This window comes from Gastrolobium bilobum, unplaced genomic scaffold, assembly GCF_033153095.1.
Source record: "Gastrolobium bilobum isolate Gb01-03AN ecotype WA unplaced genomic scaffold, APGP_CSIRO_Gbil_v1 utg17957, whole genome shotgun sequence".
NCBI classification, from domain to species: Eukaryota; Viridiplantae; Streptophyta; class Magnoliopsida; order Fabales; family Fabaceae; genus Gastrolobium; species Gastrolobium bilobum.
The window spans coordinates 29027-49218 of record NW_026895645.1 but is presented as its reverse complement, the minus strand read 5'-3'; the positions used below and the strand labels follow the sequence as shown (position 1 = coordinate 49218).

Here is a 20192-nt window from a genome sequence, read left to right as displayed (position 1 = left end):
CCATAGGTTTGAGTGTAACCTTTGGCCACTAATCGAGCCTTATATCTCTCAAGAGTGCCATCAGAATTATATTTCAGGGCATAAACCCATTTGCACCCTACTGCTTTCTTTCCGTTGGGTCTATCAATAACCTCCCATGTTTTATTTTTCTCCAAAGCATTCATCTCCTCTTGCATGGCTTGAGCCCAATTCCTATCTTTCAAGGCTTCATGTACTGATTTTAGGATTGCAATAGAATCTAGTGCTGAAACAAAGCTTTTGTGCTGCACAGAAAGATTAGCAGAGGAAACAAAGTGGGAGATAGGGTATTGAGTACAAGAGGGACAGGAGGAACAAGTTTTCTTGTGACAAGATCTTTTTCCTTTTCTAAGAGCAATAGGTAAGTAATCAGAAGTAGAAGCAATGGGTAAGTCATTAGAGATATCAGAAGAAATAGACAAATCATGAGAGGAAATAATATTAGAATCAGAAACAGGAGATTCAGGAGACTCAGAAGAAATTAGGAGATTCAGGACTTACCAGTGGTACAGACGATTGAGGTTGCTGGTGAGACAGTATGGGTTGTATCTCAGGTGTATTTGAAGGTTCTGACACACCAGGAGCAGACACACTAGGAAGAGAGAAGATTGATCCAGACTCAAAGAAGGAAGGGGACGAGTCTTCTGAAGAACTGTTCTCCCCCTGACGATGAGGACCCAGGAAATATGTTTCACATTCTTGAAAGGTGACATCCATAGAAACAAAAAATTTCCGACTTGGTGGATGATAACACTTGTACCCTTTTTTATAAGGGTTATAACCAAGGAAGACACACTTAAGAGCCCACCCAGGAAATATGTTTCACATTCTTGAAAGGTGACATCCATAGAAACAAAAAATTTCCGACTTGGTGGATGATAACACTTGTACCCTTTTTTATAAGGGTTATAACCAAGGAAGACACACTTAAGAGCCCTAGGATCCAACTTACTCCGATGTTGTTTATGAACATGGACAAAGACAACACATCCAAACACTCTTGGTGGAAGGCTCTGCAATATGGGAACAGAAGGAAAGGAGGAAGTCATGGAATGAATAAGACTGATATTGTTAAGGACCCGTGAAGGTAAACGGTTGATCAAAAAAGTTGCAGCTAATACTGCTTCTCCCCAATAAAAACTAGGAACAGATGTCTGGAAAAGTAGTGCTCTAGCAACTTCAAGAAGGTGATGATTTTTCCTTTCAGCAACCCCGTTTTGTTGAGGGGTATCAACACATGTGAGCTCATGAATCATACCTCTGTCTGAAATGAATTGTGACAGGCGTTGATTGACGTACTCAGTACCATTATCAGATCTGAGTCTTTTAATACCCTTACCAAACTGAGTCTCAACCATGTGATGAAACCGAATAAATATCTCTGGTACTTCAGACTTGTCTTTCATCAAGTATATCCATGTTATCCGAGTACAATCGTCAATAAAAGAAACAAACCACCTTGCATCTGAAAGGCTGTGCACTTTAGAAGGGCCCCAAACATCAGAATGGATAAGAGAAAAAGGTTCCCTGCTTTTAATAGTGCTAGAAGGAAATGACACTCGATGGTGTTTTGCAAATTCACAAACATCACAATGAAAGGTCTCAACCGACTTATTGAGAAACAGAGAGGGGAACATAGACTTCAAAAGACTAAATGGTGGATGCCCCAGACGCTTGTGATGGAGCCAAATCATAGACTCTGCAGTAGAAGGATGACGTGTCATTAATAACTGATTTTTGCTAGCATGGTCTGGAAGGAGATGATACAACCCATCCTGTTCATTAGCAACTCCAATTGTCTTCTTCGTGGTAAGATCCTGAATAAGACAATGAGAAGGAAAAAATGTGATAGAACAATTCAAATCAGTTGTAAGTTTTTGAGTGGAGATAAGATTAGTAGAAAGCTGAGGAACATAAAGAACATTTTTAAGAAACAAGGAAGGTTGAATTTGAATGTTACCAGAACCAATAACTGATTTATGGGATCCATCAGCTACGGATATAGTATGACTACCAATAGTAGGATGATAAGAACAAAACAACTCAGTACGACAAGCCATATGATCAGTTGCACCAGAATCCAAAATCCATGAGGTTCTAAAATCAGTGCAAGAAGCAAGAAGAGATATAGAACGTGTGCTCTTACCAGATAAGATCGAAGAACTATCATGCTCGGCCATTCTTTAACAAAAAAAGTTAACAACCAGCGATAAAATCAACCAAACAGAATATCAAATGACCTCTGATCAGAAAAATAATTACAGATCCAGACAGAAGACAAGAAGATGAGAAGAATGGTGGTGGTCCGGTCCAAAAACACGGCCGCACGCGCCGGAGAAAGGAGCTGCGCGTGGTATTCTCTCGCCGGGAAAGGGGCGGCGCGTGAGAGCGCGTGGAGGGGCTTCGCCGGCTGAGATTTTTCTGGTGTGGTCGTCCGGTGAGCACGCACCTGTCTGTGGGTGGTCGCGGTTGAAAAGTCGCCGGAAAGTGGTCCAAACGGTGAAGACAGATCTAATTGGAGGCGGTCGGAGGTGTTTCGGTCGTTTGTGGCGGAGGAACAGTGCGTAAAATGATAGATCGGAGGAAAAATAAGGTCAACAATGGTCCCCTTGGTCTAAAAGGTCCCCGAAAAAATTTTCCGGTGGCGGCTGATGGCGGCAAGAGGCAAAGAAATTAGGGTTTTGTTAAAAAAGAAGATAATATGTGCGGAAGCAAAGCCCTCAGATCGAGAGCTCTGATACCAACTTGAAAAAGGGTATTCTAATATATTATAGAATTGTAAATAATCTGTACAAAGGGTTCTCTATTTATAGAGAATACTTGACCTAATTTTGACCTAATGGGCTTGGCCCAATACAACAAATAAATGACTAAATAATAACTAAATAATTATTATTTACAACAAATACTTTATTAGTGCCATCAAATCTAACTCCTTAAGTTTTTTTGAATTTTTTTTTCAATTATATTATGTCTTTAAAAAAAAAAAAACTGTTCAAATGTACTGTGAGTTCTAAATAAGGTTTGGATTTTATTTATATAGTTGTAGTATATCCTTTATAATATCTCTATTTGGTTAGCTCTACTCTGAATAGATTTTTTTTTTCTTCTCTTCTATTCAGGATTCAATGTCGAGTTTGTCAACTATTCCCTTGGAGGAGGAACAGATTCTTGGAAAGGAACTATGCTAATCTTGAACACTAAATAGTATCAAATAATGTGTACATTATTTCTATCTCCTTACGAATGGCATTTCTTGTATCTTGATATTCTCAATGAGCTGAGCACGTATCTGTAGAACCTAGTTGTGAACTAAGATTATTGTTTTAAAGTCGATGTTTATTTCCCTTCTAATGTACTAAGGATTTCATAAATATCAAACACTTTCTTTCCTTAGCTCTCCCAAAGCGATGTACGCCTTTGGATTGGTTAAAGAATTGTGCTTGGTGTATAGCAACATTAGTATGCACTACGGAAATGGTGTTGCTGGTTACAGGCCCGGTTTTGTATGTGTTATCTCCTCATGTTGTCCAAAAGTATTTGTGCTTTGCTCTCTCTTTGAATTTAATTTGAATGTGTCTGATTAATAAACGTGTTCTCTGTTTGCCTTCGTGTCTTCATTCTAGGCATTTGACTGGGTTTCCTTTATACATACAGGGTTTGTCACATTTCCTTTGCACCAAATTTTATTTGTTAGATGCACAAAAATTAATGGTTAATGAGATCTTATCAAATGATTGAACAACCGGGAGCAATTTACTTGTGTTTGATTACAAATGCATGATTAAAGTAGACGTGTTTTCCAAATTGCATACTCCATGACCTTTGATTCTTGAAAACAATTTGGAAGTGTGCTTGATATAATTTGAAACCTTACAATAATTTCCCAAGTCAAGAATATGCATTTGAATCAGGTGAAAGTCATTAGAATAAAAAATAGGCTGAAATCTGCTACATATTTGGCTTCTGTAAAAAAAAAAGAATTTTTTTTGAATATTTTACTGGAACAAAAGGTTTTTTCATTACTTATCCAAAATTATTTCAATACCTTCTTTCTGGTAGCACCTAAGATTTAGTAACGACTATTGTTTTGTTGGAAATTTATATATATTTATTTATTATGCCTCCAAGGCTCCAACCTCTCTTGATCAATGTATTATTGAGGGTGTTCATTGCATTAAACTCATTTTTGCAAATCTTTATTAAGTCAATTATCTCCATATCAAAATAATGAATACAAGTCTTTCAATAAATAAATATAAAGGGAAAAAAGTTTTCGATGTTACGTTAGATAACTTTATCTAATGTTCATCGAAACGACGTCGTTTTGGGGTTGAAAAATTAAAAAAATAAGAGTGATAAAGACTATTATAACCCTGAAATAAATTAAAATTACAAAAATACCATGATTTCCGTCCCAAAACGACGTTGTTTTGATGAATATTAGATAAAGTTATCTAAAGTAACATCACAAAAAACAAACCCATAAATAAATAATGAATATAAGTCTAGTTATATGTGTATGCCACGTTTAGATAAAAGTTTGATTTTGATGCCATATCACCAAGCACTAGGAGAAGATTGTTAGATCTTAAGTAGTGGTCTCAAGTTCCCACTCTAGTACGGAACTGTTATAAATTTGATAGGGATAACTTTATCGTCCTTGTGATGCTTGGTTCGTATCTAACTAGGAGGTTCTAGTCTAAATTATTTTAAACTCCAAGGGAAAATAGTGGAAGTTAAGAGATAGGCACATTCTCATAGAGAACTTCTATACTTATACAGTTTGTTCTTTGTTGTAATATAATTTGGTGGCTCATGTAATTACGACTTTGGTAAATTAAATTAAAAGAGAAAGACAGAGAGCGGTGTATAGTTGAGACAAGGCATCTATCCATTATTTTGAGATAGAGCACTATATAGAGCCGTAAATTCTACTCAAGTGGAAGATAATATTCCAATAAGGAGCAATATGGCAGACATGGCAGTGTTACCTTTTGAGAAGAGTGTATCCTTGATGATATGAAAGTATAAACTAACTCTTTTAACACTAACCGATGTATATATTTTGCTCCACAATTATTCCCTGATTCCACTTTGAATTCCATCTTTTTTTAGTGAACACCAACTAAGATAAAGGTAAATATCTGAAGGGTATAGGTAACGAATAAGGTATAAGGTGTATGGTGTATCTATAGGTGAATTGCTAAAATGTTATATATTCGATGTTGATTGCAAGTCCCTCTCCCTGTGTTATTCCTATGCTTATATAGCCTTTACATGCAGTAGTTACAAAAAACATGGGATCCTTGGCAGTTATAGAAACCGTGATTCTATTAAGTAGTTAAGAGGTGATAGTGAATGTGATTGAGTGGGAAAAGATTGTAGGTTTAAACCCATGATCCGGGCTCCCGGCCTAAAGTCCCACAATCCAGGGTCATGGCCTATGAGGCTTGTCAAAATTACTCGTCCGAATAAAAGGATCTTAGAGGTCTAAATAGGTCCGGCTCCTAGTCGAATGCATTGGGCTAGCCTGGATATAAACCCAGAACAATAAGCCCCCCGTTTCTTTCGAGCATTGCTTGACTCTCCTTCACCTGCGCGTCCTCCGGCTATCGTACAAATGGTCTGACTTGTGCTTGGCTGAATGACGAAGAAGCGGCTCCATTTTCTGCTCTTTATTTGTCCCCTTCCTTCTTTTACCAGGTGGGCTCCAGCTTCTATCTAACTTTTTCCTTCTTATTTGTCCTTCTTTACAGCCATCTGGTCCTCCCCTTCTAACATATTTTTGACGCTTGCCTTCCCTAATCATTGCTTAATTGCATCTCACAAATTGAAGCACTTATTTGTTATGTGCTCATAACACCTATGAAACTCGCACCACTTGGTTCTGTCTATTTGAGCATAAGGCGACCTGATGATAGACGGCCTCTGCACGTTCCTCATCTCCATGTTCATTACTTCCTTCAAAATTTGTTCCCGAGAAGTATTTAAAAGGTTATGTTATCCCTTAAATTCCTCCCAAAATCTTTCTCCTATTAACCAGGGTCTTCTTTCTTCCCCCTAGCCCCTGCCAGTGGGTCTATCTGGTCATTGGTTCTGAGCAGTTTCTCGAAAACCATGTTAAATCTACCTCTGGGATGCTTGGAACTCCTCCAAATCAATGTACTTCCGAATTTTGTCTAACAACTTCTCCTTCGTGGCCGGTCTTTTTTTTGCAAGAGAGTTAGCCAGGCTGCAGATTGTAACCCAGTCATAAACAACAATAGATACATTTGATTTTCCAGGCCATAAACTTGCCTAGGTGCTTGAAAACTCTTATAATACTCTCTCAACTTCTCCTCGAGCTTTTGTATTACCCCACAAAGATTATGGATAATCTTTGATTAAGGTCCGAAATGAGCGAACTGCAGGGTAAAACGCAACGCTAAGTCTGACCAACTATCAATACAGTTCTCTAGAATTGTAGTAAACCACTCCAGAGCCTGCTTCCTTAAGAAAACGGGAAAACTCTTACAAAGTAAAAAAGTTGCCTCCCCACATAGTGACATCGCCGCTCGGAAGACGATAATAAACTCCCTTGGGTCTGAACTTCCGTCAAATGCCTTCAAGTCATTTGGTTGCTTAAACCAAGCCGGAATGGGCTCCGCTCTCAACCTCCAAGTTAGAGGAGTTTCAGATGATCCTGGTACTGCCGGTCCAGCATGGAACTGCGGCGGGAAAGGTTGATACTGGAAAAGTTCCCGTGGTGACACTATCATGTGTTGGTTTCGTTGATATGGTCATCCAGGAAACGCCCCTGAGTGTACAGGGCTTGGGTAAATTGCCTGCAATCCATGTTATGGTGGTGGGACTTGGTAACCACCATGAAATCCCTGATGAGCAGGGTAGACAATTTGGTCCTCCGGTTGACGGGCATTATAATTCCTGTATTCGTCATAATGATTACCCAGTTGACGAGCATAATGATATCCGTGTTCCTGGTGCTGATTCTCCATGTGGAGAGCATGGTGATGCTCGTGACCATCATATTGGTTCTCTGTCTGGCGGGTATGGTGATGCTCGTGATCATTGTAATAATAGTTCTCTATTTGACGGGCATACTAGGATCATCATTTTGAACTTCCATCTGGCGGGCATGATGATGCCCATAGTCCTAAGGTCTGCCTTCTCTTCTATCATTCCTCCTTCTCTCTTCATAATAAATCATCGACTCGGTCACGCGAGTGTACTCTGCATGTACTTATTCTTGATTCCCCATGCTAACCTCATGACCTCTACTCCTGTTGGCTTGCCTTTATGGCGGGCTCCTGGATGGAGGAGTTTTCATGCCAATTAATTGGTGATCTCCATGCGAATGGTGCCGGCAGTTCGTGGATTATCTTCACGACGGACATTGTCCTATCCCCGAGGGGGAGACAATAATATATAACTTGGAGCAGGGGATCTCGAGGCTCTAGCTCGGTTCCCTTGTTGAGGCGTATTTCCACGTCATGGCCTCTCCTCCTCCTTCCATCCTGGTGTCGTTGTCTGAAAAAGGCTCATTGATCTTCTACCAATTGGAGCAATGCTCGCCCTATAGTGTTAAGGGAACAACTCCTAGCATTAGATTTAGATTGGAAAGAATCCTTCTCATCATCAGTAGGGAGCGGTTCATTTTCGGTTCGATATTGGTGACTGCCCTTATTAGCCATTGTAAGAGGTAGGAATAAAATTTTACAGTTCCCACAAACGGCGCTAGATGTTCTGAGTGAACACCAATAAGGATAAAGGTAAATATGTGAAGGGTATAGGTAACGAATAAGGTCTGGGGTGTATGGTCTATCTGTAGGTGAAGTGCTAAAATGCTATATATCCGATGTTGACTATGAGTCCCTCTTCCTGTGGTATTTCTATGCTTATATAGCCTTTACATGAAGGATTTGCACAAAACGTGGGATCCTTGACAGTTATAGAAATCGTGGTTGTATTATGTAATTAAGAGGTGATCGTGAATATGACCGAGTAGGAAAGGATTGTGGGTTTAAACCCACAATCCAGGCTCATGGCCTATGAGGCTTGTCGAAAATACTCGTAAAAAAAGAAAGATTTTAGAATTCTAAGTAGGTCCAGTTCCTAACCTGAAATACCATCCAATTTTGGAGCAATGGTTAAAAAGTTTAATTTGTACTAAAAATTTATTTTTATGCAATATTAATGTGATTTTTATACACAATATCATTTCGGTCATTTCTTCTTCTTTTTTTTTAAAAAAAAAACTTGCTTCTCCCAAAATTGCTTTCTAAGATTTTTTTTTAAAATAAACAAAACAAAATTGTTGTCTAATTAAGACATTTGTTCATCTTGGACGGAGTGAGCTACCATCTTCTCAACATAGGGTAACAAGCACAGAGAGAAGCGGAACCCAGCGGTGAAAAGATAACATTAACATTAACATTAACATTAACAGACGACTCGACTATGTTGAACACAACAACGAGGTATGCTCTTTCCATATTCCACTTTTCTCTGAGATTCACTCAATCTTCCACTGCTTCTCTGTCCTTGATTAGGTTATATTCTCCTCATTCTCATAACATTGACGATGCTGTCTCCTCTTTCATGTCCGCTCTCGTTAAGCGTCATCCTCCGTCTGTAATTGAATTTAATAAGATTTTGGGATCTATTGTTAAGATGAAAGCATACCCTACTGCTCTTTCACTCTTTACTCTTATGGACTCTAAGGGAATCACTCCTTCCATTATTAGTTTGAACATCTTGATCAATTGTTACTGCCACTCGGGTCGGATGGATTTTGCTTTTTCTGTCTAAATGGGAAGATTAGGGAAGCTCAGGAATATCATGACAGGGTGAGAGCATTAGGGACATTGATAAATGGGTTATGTAAAATGGGAGAAGTAAGAGCTGTCGTTGAGTTGCTGCTAAAGCTGGAGAGGCAACCGATTAGGCCCAATTTAGTAATGTACAATACAATCATTGATGGCTTATGCAAAGATGGGCTTTTAACTGAGGCAAGCAATTTGTTTTCTAAGGTAATTGCCCAGGGAATTTCTCCTGATGTAGTCACATACAATTCTCTAATTCATGGTTTCTGCTGTGTCGGTCAATTGAAAGAGGCAACTCGATTGCTGAATGAAATGGTTGAACAAAACATCAACCCAAACCTATATACACTTAACATTTTGATTGATGCATTATGTAAAGAAGGAAGAATGATAAAAGCCCACAAGATATTTGATATGATGTTGGAAAGAGGTCCTAAGCCTGATGTTGTGACTCACGGTGCTTTAATGGATGGATACTTTTTAATCAATAAAGTGAATGAGGCAAGAGAGCTATTTGATGATATGGACAAAATAGGTTTGACACCAAATGTTAATATTTATACCTTTATGATTAATGGACATTGCAAAAATAAAATGGTGGATGAAGCTGTAACTTTCTTTAAAGAAATGCGTCATAAGAATTTATTTCCAAATAGTGTAACATACAATTCTCTTGTTGATGGCTTGTGCAAATCTGGGAGAATAACGTGTGCAAGATATTTTAGATGAGATGCATCAACATGGTCAAACCCTTAATTTAATTACTTACAATATCTTGTTAGATGCTCTATGCAAAGCCCAACACCTTGACGAGGCAATTGCATTATTTCATAAAATTGTTAACAAAGGAATACGTCCAGATATGGACGTATACAATATTCTTCTGAATGGTTTGTGCAAAAGGGGGAAGACTAAAGACTGCAGAAGAGTTTTTTCATCATCTTTTGATCAATGGCTATAATCTAGATGTTCGGACTTATACTATTATGATCAATGGATTATGTAAACACGGCTTGACTGATGAAGCAACAGCTTTATTTTCGAAAATGAAAGTCAGTGATTGCCTGCCTAATGCTGTAACTTATGAAACAATTATTCGTGCTCTTCTAAATAAAAATGAGAAAGAAAAGGCAGAGAAGCTTCTTCGTGAAATGATCGATAAAGGCCTGCTAAAGGTAGAGAACTTGGAGAGATAAGTTTCATGTAACTCTTACTTTTTTTTAGTGTTTTATTTTCTTAGATTGCTTGAAGAATCTTGTTTTGAATTAATATGCTCTAAGTATCTTATATTTATATGTTGAACTTACATCACCCCTGTGGTGCTGCCTTTGCTTGGTTTATGTGATAATGCACTTAATTAGTTTAATTAACTGTTGCAGTGTTCTTAGTCATTGTTGTCTAGATAGTGTCTTAAAGATTGAGTTTAGACTTGTTATCTACAATTGTATCAGGTTTGATATATTAGAAACCAAGGTAAGATTGGTGTGACTGTTCAATGTTCACTTCTCTAAACCTTAACTCATTTTACCATGAGTGATAAAAACAAAATACAAACATGTTCATTTTCACTTCCCTATATTTTTGTTATGGTTTTCCTGCTGCTATGAAAATGTTATCATACACATATTTTATTTGCATGTCAAATCTAACTTCTTAAGGTTTTATGGGAAAAAAAATCCATTATATTACTTCTCTGAAAAGAGAAAAATAACTGTTCAAATGTACTGAGAGTTCTATAGAAAGTTTGGATTTAGTTTTATGGTAGTACTATATCCTTTATAGTATCTCTTTATGGTTAGCTCTGCACTGAATAGATAATTTTTTCTCGTCTTCTATTCAGGATCCAATGTCTACTATTCCCTGGGAGATGGAACAGATTCTACAAAAGGAACTATGCTCATCTTGAAGACTAGATAGTATAATATAATATGTACATTCTCAGCCTTTCTATATCCTAGTCAGTTTAATTGACTGTTGCGGTGTTCTAAGTCATTGATTGCCGGTAGTGTTTCAGTTCAAATGCTTGGATAGTGTCCCAAATATTGAGTCCTCACTTATTATCATTTTATTCTACAATTGTATCCGACTTAATATATTAAAAACCAAGCCAAGATTGATGTGACTATTCGATGTTTATTTATCTCTAAACCTTAACTCATTTTACCATTAGTGATAAAACCAAAGCAGAAACATGTTCATTTTTTCCCCTGGTGCTATGATATACTTTATTTGCAATGTCAAATGAAACTTCTTAAGGTTTTTGCAATTTTTTTGTCATTATATTACTTCTCTAAATTTCTCTAAAGAGGTTGAGCTTCGAGGAGTGCTAAAGTTACTACTATGCGATTGAAAGGCCATAAGTTCACATCTAGGGAACTTTCTCTCTGCAAAAATGTAAGGGTAGGGCTATAAACAAGAATTTTCCTTACCTCTGCCCACACTTGTTGGGGTTGAATGGGGAGTGGTGGTTTTATATTACTTCTCTGAAAAGAGAAAAAATTTCTTTTCAAATGTTACAAAAGTTTTATAGAAGGTTTACATTTTAATTTTATGGTAATACTATGTACTCTATAGTATCTCTATTTTGTTAGCTCTGCTCTGAATAGATTTTTTTTTCTCTTCTTGAAGACTAAATATTTACATTGTCAGTCTTTCTATCGCCTTACAAAAGGTGTTTCCTTTCTCTTGATATTCTCAATGAGCTGACCGCAAGTCTGTTGTGGAAGCCGGCTGTGAACTAAGGCTATTGTTTTAAAGTGGATATTTCTTTTCCCCTAACATATTGAGGATTGCATAAGTATCATGCACTTTCTTTCCTTAGCTGTCTCAAAGGTATGTATGCCTTTGGATTGGTTAAAGAATTAGGCTTGGTGTAAAGCAACGTTAGTCTGCACTACGGAAATGTTATTAATTGGTTTTAATTGTGTGATCTCCTCGTCTTATCTAAAAGTTTGTATGCTTTGCTCTTGGAAAATTTGAATGTTTGATGGCTATTATTGGTAAACATGTCCTATGTTTGCTTTTTTGCATGTCTTCATTATTTGGATTTTACCGGGTTGCCTTTATACTACAGGGTTTCTCACATTTCAGTGGTACCATTTTTAATGTAATGTATGATGAAGATTCATTAAATTCTTGGATTTCCATTGTTGCTTAGCTTTTTTTAACTCTAAATTTATGAATGCCCTGATTTTCTTGAGCTTTTGGCTTATTCAAAGAAAACATTTTCTTGCCTGTGAATACAATAGGCAATCTTGTTTAGGGAAAATTTGTTGATTAGTGGATAACTTATGACTAAACTAGTGGAGCTTTTATTTATGGTTTTGATTACCTTTCAATATCTGGTCCAATTCCAAATTTCACTTCTCTTTGAGCTACACCCACCCTGCGACTGTATGTGTCCGTGAGGTTACATACTCATTTCAGAACTTGTGGGTTTTCAAAACATTGATGATGCTGTGTCCTAATTCATGATCACTATCACCAAGTGTCATCCTCAATCCATAGTGGAATTTAACAAGATCTTAGGATCTATTGTTAATATGAAACACTTCCCTATTGTTATTTCACTTTGTGCTTTGATGGAATTTAGGGGAATCTCTCCTTCCACTAGAACTTCACCTCGAAACATCTTGGGCTTACTACTTGCTTTGATATGGAAAAAAATTAAAAACAAAAATAAAGCTTTTTCTTCCCTCTTTTTTTATGTCTCTATCTTATTTTAAATCTATTTTCTTGTTTGTACAATCGTAAATTTCAGTTCTCGTTTTGGTTCAAATATGAAATTAGGCTAAATGGTCTTTCACGCCAAAGGGTAAACTGAGGTACTGAATTTGAATGTAGTTAAATTAGTTTAGTGAAGGGGATATCATCGAGTCAATGCTAGTTTATGTTGTATATGCAGTTTGTATGTAGGGACCCCAAACAAACATATATTTAAGGGTTTTCGTTTTATCCTTTAACACAACACAACAAACTTTCCTACCCTCACAACATTTTGTGGGGCCCACACTTTTTAAAACAAAAAAATAAATAAAAAATTAAGGCACGCAAAACGAATCTCTATAACATTACACAATCACTTTTCCTACAACATAACTCTTATAAAATCCTATATTTAATTGGGACATGATTCGTTTACAAACTTTTTTGAATTTTTTTACAATTTACACTGTATTCTCCCGGGAGAACATAGTGTAGTTTGTAAAAGTTTGTATTCTCCCGGGAGAATATATTATAGTTTGTAAACAAAAAAGTTTGTAAATATAACTTGTCCCTATTTAATTTGGTATTTTAATTCATGACGTAAGCTTTATACGTTTGAGGAGTGAATTTGGAAGGTAACTATCCAGGTAACTATCAAAAGATAAGAAGAATAGCCGGTATTCCCTCTTATGCTGAATAAAAAGGTAAACCTAATATTTCAACAATGAACGGAACAATTTAGCAGAAAAGGGGGCATTTCTATTGTTCTATGAGATAAGATTGTGTTGATGGGAATAGGCATGTAACAGCTAGAAGATGAAATCTTTCATGCATCAAGCTTTGAAAGCCTATAGTTACTTTGAAATCTTTCATGCATTTTTTATGTGATAGGGAAATATTAGCATCACGTGATAGGAGAGAATAAGTCTCTCTTGCACACTCAAAAAGACGTGAAACTCACTTCAAATTGTTTTTTCTCTTTTTCTGTGCAATGGGATTCACATAAGTTTGTGAGTGTAACATGAGATATCTTATCTCATATTGCATAAGAAAATATAATCTCATATATATATATATATATATATATATATATATATATATATATAGACAAAATAATGGGGTTCACTATTTTTTCTTTTTTCCTTTTTTTTAAATGGTGGACCATACTATCTTGTCTCTGTTACATGAGATAATTATCTCATGCAACATGAGATAAATAGATCTCACATATATATATGGGTTAAACATTTCTCTGACCATCTGAGATAAACTTATTTCAAGCTCCCTTTTATAACTATGTACTATGTGTAGTACGGGAGTGGATCCTCTCATGTGAAAAAGTGGTCATGTGATCATGTTTTTTGATCACAACCACTCATTCATGATGAGATAAGAAAGAGAAAAGTGTATAATTTTTAAATGAGTGGTTGTGATCAAAAAATATGACCACATGACTACTTTTCCACATGAAAGGATCCACTTCCGTATAGTACATAGTTATAATGTTAAAGTTACTTTTTTCTTTCTCTTCAGACGTCTTTCAGAACTTGTTTACTGATGTGGAGAAAGAGAAAAAAAAGTAACTTTAACGTTATAAATATGTATTACCCGTAATTCATAGTTATAAGTGTTTGGCTTGAGATAAGTTTATTTCAAGTGGCTAGAGAAGTATTTATATATATATATAATAGTATTTAGTAATATGCATTTACATTGATTTATTTTTAAAGTATTTCTTTCTCAAGTAACGAATATTGAATAATAATTACTTTTATTAATAATTATTATTGAATATTTATTACTTCTTGTCATTAGGTAATTTTCATACTTAATATCTAAATTATATGAAATTATCTGATATGTACTTTTAGTCTTAATTTCATTAACATTTACTAAAATTTTAACACATCATTTTTAATTAGTTTTATATTAATTATTGAGAAAATGCTGTGATAATAAGTAACTTTGTTCAATTTTCAAACATGAACCACACTAGACTTGACATAGCATTTGCAATAAGCATGTTAAGTCATTAAACAAGCGAACACACTCAGATCAGGTGGAGTTTCCATGAACTCAATCACTATCACATCCATTTTCCCAAACTTGTAAGGCAACTCTTTTAAATCCTCTTCCAATCTCATAGCTATGGTAGCTATAGCTCTTTCAATCAAGAGCTCCCGTACCAATTTGATAGGTATAGGATAAAACGATACAAGCATCAATAAAAAATGGGCATGTACCGTTTCAAATTCAAATGATTTTTGTATGAGAGATATTAAAGAGATATAATACAAAATTATTAGAGACTTATCACTTACCAACTTGAGCTGCTAGGTGAGATGGTTGTTTATTAATCTAGTTTATAAATGCTTATCCAATTAGTTAGTAATTTGGTTTATTTCAATTTGTCTTATTTGTAAACTCTCATTCGGTTAACTTGCAAAATATTTCATTATGGATTGTCTTATTCGTTTTCTAAAATTTGGGAATCTATATCCAATTTGTTTCCAAGTGTTTCTTTAAATATTTCATTAAAAAAAAAAAATCGAGAGAGGGAGAGAGAAACGTTAGGACTACATGAAGCTTATTGCAAAATTTGTTTTTAAATAGGGAAAAGTGCACTTTCAAATTCTATTTTTAAATTTGAGGTTTGTTAGAAGAGGAAGGTTATATTTATAACCTTTTTTTTTTTACAATCTCCTACGGCCTGTTTGGTGTGATGTATAAGGCCTGATAGTATAAGATTATACTATACGTTATGACATTTTCAGTTGTGTGGTGTGACCATCGTATAATATAAGCTTATACAGCATGACCCCTTTATACATCAAAATGATGTATAACTTAATCCTGCCTAGGAGTGGTGGATTAGGCATGATAAGGGATTGATGTATTAATATTGCTTGCAAGTACAATTCCGAAGAACTAATATATCATTTCAATATTTATATATTAAAATAATTTTTTTAATATATTAATTTTTAAAATATTGGAGGATATTATCTTATACAATATCATACCAAACGCTGGATAGTATTAAAATTTAATCAGGTCTTATACAATCAGGTCTTATACTATCAGGCTTTATCCTATACTATGCATCAAACATGCCCTTACAACCATATCTTAACACCGTTGATTTTTGTCAATCAACGGTTATCATTTATTGTGAATTAATAATTAATTAATGAGTTTTATTTGCGAAAATCATAATCGCTGATTGATGGAAATTAATTGTGTTAAGATATTGTTGTAAAGAAAAAGTTGTAAGTATAACCTTCCTCTTGGTAGAATTGAATTGGACTTGATTTTGTTGCATAATTGACTTCTATCAAGAAGTATTCAAATAATTTTTTAATGGATATTCAAATAATTTACTAGACTAAAAAGTATTCTAACACTTCCTTCAAAGAAAGAAAATATTCAAATACTTACTTGGGAATAAGCATTCTAATGGCTAATAATAATTGTGTTTATTAAATACTTACACATAGTTATTACGCCTCCAACAACCCACTTTGAGATTAACAGGTTATCGTGTCATGTCAACTTGTGTAATAAATGATACACTTTAAAGTTGCAGGTTATTCGTATTGTGTTGTGTTAACTTGCAAAATGAGCGAAATCCTCTTATAGATCTTGGTTGTTATCGAATACTGGTTGAGAAGTTGAATTATCTTACTACAAGAGCAGATATCTCTTTTGCAATTAGTATGACACAACAATTCCTTGATTCTTCTCGTGATTCCCATTAGGATGCAGTTATTAGAATTCTCCAATACATCAAAAGAGCACCAGAAAAAGGCTTATTATATAAAGATATGGGGTATGTTGAGGTTTGTAGCTACTTAAATACATATTGGGCAGGTTCTCCTTCAGCTAGACAATCCACTTCAGGCTATTGTGTCCTCTTTAGAGGAGATCTAATTTCTTGGAGGAGTAAGAAGCAAACTGTGGTAGCTAAGTCAAGTGTAGAGGTTGAATATTGAGTAATGGAAGCTACAACTTGTGAGATTATTTGGTTAAAGCAATTGATTAAAAAACAAAGTCTCTATGAACATCTGAAATTGATTTGTAACAATCATGTAGCGTACACATCTTCTAACACAATATTTCAAGAGAGTACCAAGCATATGAAATTAACTTCCACTTCATCCGATAAAAGATTCAAGATAAAGTGACCGAGACAACATTCGTCATTTCAATGATTATATTTACCAAGATTCTCAGAGGTCCCTGAATCGATATATATTCATCTTTCATAATAAGAAAAAGTTCAAAAAAAAACCCTATGATTTTTAATCCAAACTCATCCTTAACACCGTAGAAACTTAACTAATTTAAACTATTTTACTCTTCTTAGAAAAAATAGACCAAGGATAGAAAAGAAAAATGTCTCATATGTTATAAACTTACAACACTTACAAAAAAGACTAAAAAAAGAAAATTATAAGAAAAAAGATCAAATATGTTAAATTAAAAAAAGAAAAATAAATAAATTGAGGAAAAAAAAATAACACCACATATGTTGAAAACTTATGATGGTAATAGAAAATGTTAAAAGTAAAAAACAAAAATAGTCTAAATAAAAAAGAAGAAAATAGACTGAAGACAAAAAATAGAAGAAAAAATAAGACCAAATATGTTGGAATTTAAAAAATTGATTTTTTTCCTCCTATTTTTTATCTTATTCTTTTTATTTCTTTAAATAATAATAGAAAAGACTTGAAGTGAAAAAATATGGAATAAAAAAAAGGTCAAATATATCTAGATCATAAAGAAGCAGAACAAACAAAGAAAAAGAAAAACTAAAATAAAATATGTCTAAAACATACAATACTTATTTTTTCTTTTGTCTTTTTTTTCTTCGGTTTATTTTTTTCTTTTTGATTAAGACTATAGACACTTTTTTTTTTTTTTTACTTTTTATCTTTTGTGTCATTGTTGTAAATTTTCAACATATTTAGCCCTCTTTTTTATTTTTTTGAGTTATTTTTTTTTTAATTTAGGCATGTTTAATTTTTTCTATTTTTATTTTTCTACTTTTAATTTTTTCTGTAAGTATTATATGTTTTCAAAGTATTTCATCTAATTTTTTTTAATTTTCTTCAATTTTGTTATAGTTTATTTTCTTTTTCTAAAATAAGTAAAATACGTAGATTAATTAAGTTTCTAACGAAATTAAAGATATATTTGAATGAAAAAAAAATCATAAGAGTAAGTTATTAAAAAAAGCATAAGGGATAAGTGTTTCAAAACAAAATTATAGGATTATTTTTTCCCTTTATAATATTAGAAAAATTATTGTAAAAACTACAATAGTGAAACCAAAAAGTCGAACAATTAACATATTTTTTAAGTCATTTTCTAAAACATGTAGTAGCAAAAATTTTTGTACTAAAAATCTACTCAACTTAATAAATAAATAAAAAAATCTACCGAACATCCAGTCCAGCTTATACATTATTTATCATTCCTTTCGCCTTAAACAAAACATCCATCCATTTCTACACAGCGAGTGACCTACGCAGTTGGGAATATAGCGGTGAAAGCAGGAAGGATTGTGAAGATAACATTAACATTAACACAATGTTGAATCCAACAACAACGAGGTATGCTCTTTCCAAATTCTACTGCTTCTCTTTGTCTATGAGGTCATATTGTCAATCCACTACTTTTGGATTTCGTAACATTGATGATTCTGTCTCCTCTTTCATGTCCGCTCTCGCTAAGCGTCATCCTCCACCCATTATTGAATTTAATAAGATTTTAGGGTCTATTGTTAAGAAGAAAGAATACCCAACTGCTATTTCACTCTTTGCTCTTATGGAGTCTAGGGATATCACTCCTTGCATTTTTAGTTTCAACATCTTGATCAATTGTTATTGCCACTCGGGTCGGATGGATTTTGCTTTTTCTGTTTTGGGTAAGATTATCAAGATGGGTTACGAAATGAATACCATTACTTTGACAACCCTAATGAAAGGACTCTGTCTTAGTGGAATTTCATGACAGGGTAAGAGCATTTGGATTTCTTCTTAATGAGGTTAGTTATGGGACATTGATCAACGGTTTATGTAAAATGGGAGAAGTAAGAGCTGCCATTGAGTTGCTGCAAAAGCTGGAGAGGCAATCGATTAGGCCTGATTTAGTCATGTACAATACAATCATTGATGGGTTATGCAAAGATGGGCTTGTAGCCGAGGCTAACAATTTGTTTTCTAAGGCCATTGCCCAAGGAATTTCTCCTAATGTAGTCACGTACAATTCTCTAATTCATGGTTTCTGCTGTCTTGGTCAATTACAAAAAGCAGCTCGATTGCTGAATGAAATGGTTCAACAATACATCAACCCAGACCTATATACTCTTAACATTTTGATTGATGCATTATGTAAAGAAGGAAGAATAATAGAAGCCCAAAAGATATTTGATACGATGTTGGAAAGAGGTCCTAAGCCTGATGTTGTGACTTGCAGTGCTTTGATGGATGGATACTTTTTAATCAAAAAAGTGAATGAGGCAAGAAAGCTATTTGATGATATGGACAAAATAGGTTTGACACCAGATGTCAATAGTTATAGCATTATGATTGATGGGTATTGCAAAAATAAAAGGGTAGATGATGCTGTTACTCTCTTTAAAGAAATGCGTCACAAAAATTTAGTTCCAGATACTGTAACATACAGTTCTCTTATTGATGGCTTGTGCAAATCGGGGAGAATAACATGTGTGCAAGATATTGTAAATGATATGCATCAAAATGGTCAAGCCCTTGATTTAATTACTTACAGCATCTTGTTAGATGCTCTATGCAAAGCCCAACACCTTGATGAGGCAATTGAATTATTTCAGCAAATTGTTAACAAAGGAATACGTCCAAATTTGTATGCAAACAATATTCTTCTGAATGGTTTGTGCAAAGGTGGGAGACTAAAGACTGCTGAAGAGTTTTTTCATCATCTTTTGAACAATGGTTGCCGTATAGATGTTTGGACTTATAATATTATGATCAATGGGTTCTGTAAACACGGCTTGTTTGATGAAGCAACAGCTTTATTTTCAAAAATGAAAGTCAATGATTGCCTGCCTAATGTTGTAACTTGCGAAACAATTATTTTCAACAATCATTTCTCTTGTTCTATGAGATAAGATTGTGTTGATGGTAATAGGCATGTAACAGCTAGAAGATGAAATCTTTCATGCATCAAACTTTGAAAGCCTATAGTCACACACAAATTAATAAAAATAAAACTAATTTAAATTCTAATTTTAAAATTTGAATTTAAATATAGTCATGAAATTATATTTGATAACAATAGAGAAAAAAAAGGAAACCAATTAATTAGATTGATTGGCTAAAATTAGGGAAACCAATCAATTGAATTGATTGGATAAAAATAAAATAAAATTACCCCATATGATTGAGAAGTAATGGGGGCATTAATCAAAGGGGTTGATTAGCCATCATATTTAGTTTCCTTTTTTTCTTATTTAAATAAGACATTTTTCTTATTTTGCTTTATCCAAAACCCTAACCAAAAATTACTTACTACCAATAATTACGTTGAGACAGACAGAACATCTCTTTCATCATCCTGTTTTTCATCCGCTTATTCTCAATATTCAATATATCTCCCTCA

General features: G+C 34.4%; 1 pseudogene; it reads left to right on the top strand.

Annotated features, from left to right (window-relative positions):
* The first annotated feature begins 6697 nt into the window (after positions 1 to 6697).
* LOC133286433 (pentatricopeptide repeat-containing protein At1g62910-like) lies at positions 6698 to 19701 on the top strand (annotated as a pseudogene).
* The last annotated feature ends 491 nt before the right edge of the window (positions 19702 to 20192 follow it).